The sequence below is a fragment of the Colobus angolensis genome, unplaced genomic scaffold, assembly GCF_000951035.1.
Source record: "Colobus angolensis palliatus isolate OR3802 unplaced genomic scaffold, Cang.pa_1.0 Scaffold35, whole genome shotgun sequence".
In the NCBI taxonomy this organism is placed as follows: Eukaryota; Metazoa; Chordata; class Mammalia; order Primates; family Cercopithecidae; genus Colobus; species Colobus angolensis.
Genome location: NW_012116821.1, coordinates 11785718 through 11786351, shown reverse-complemented (window position 1 = coordinate 11786351; position 634 = coordinate 11785718).

Below are 634 nucleotides of genomic sequence, written 5' to 3'. Positions count from 1 at the left end.
TCTAGACTCGGGTATTGTTATAGCAGCACAAAACCGGCTAGGACAATGAGGTGGGGAACGGGTAAGGGGATAGAGTGGGATAGCAGTGTTGAGAGTTCTGTGCCTGACTGGGGTCCTGCTGCTGGGGTCCCTCTGCTCCCACAGAAAACCCTATCAAACCATTAGATAAGGAAAGGAAGACAGCAAATGGGGAAGCAGCTTGCTGAGTGGCGTCTGGTTGGGGGCAGGGCTGAAAATTCTCCCTAAGAGATGGGTTAGTTGTTATTTGAGAATGACTTCCTCTTACTAACACTTGGAGGATTGTTTTAAGAGAAATAATAATATACACTTAGTTCAATCAAAGGGCAATGAAAGAGTAGATTGGCTCAAAGGTAACCTTGAAAGAAGAAGAAGAAGAATTATACTAGCTAATGGCCTGGCGCAGTGGCTCACGCCTGTAATCTCAGCACTTTGGGAGGCCGAGGCGGGTGGATCACAAGGTCAGGAGATCAAGACCATCCTTGCTAACATGGTGAAATCCCATCTCTACTAAAAATACAAAAAATTGGCCGGGCATGGTGGCGGGCGCCTGTAGTCCCAGCTACTCGGGAGGCTGAGGCAGGAGAATGGCGTGAACCCGGGAGGCAGAGCTTGC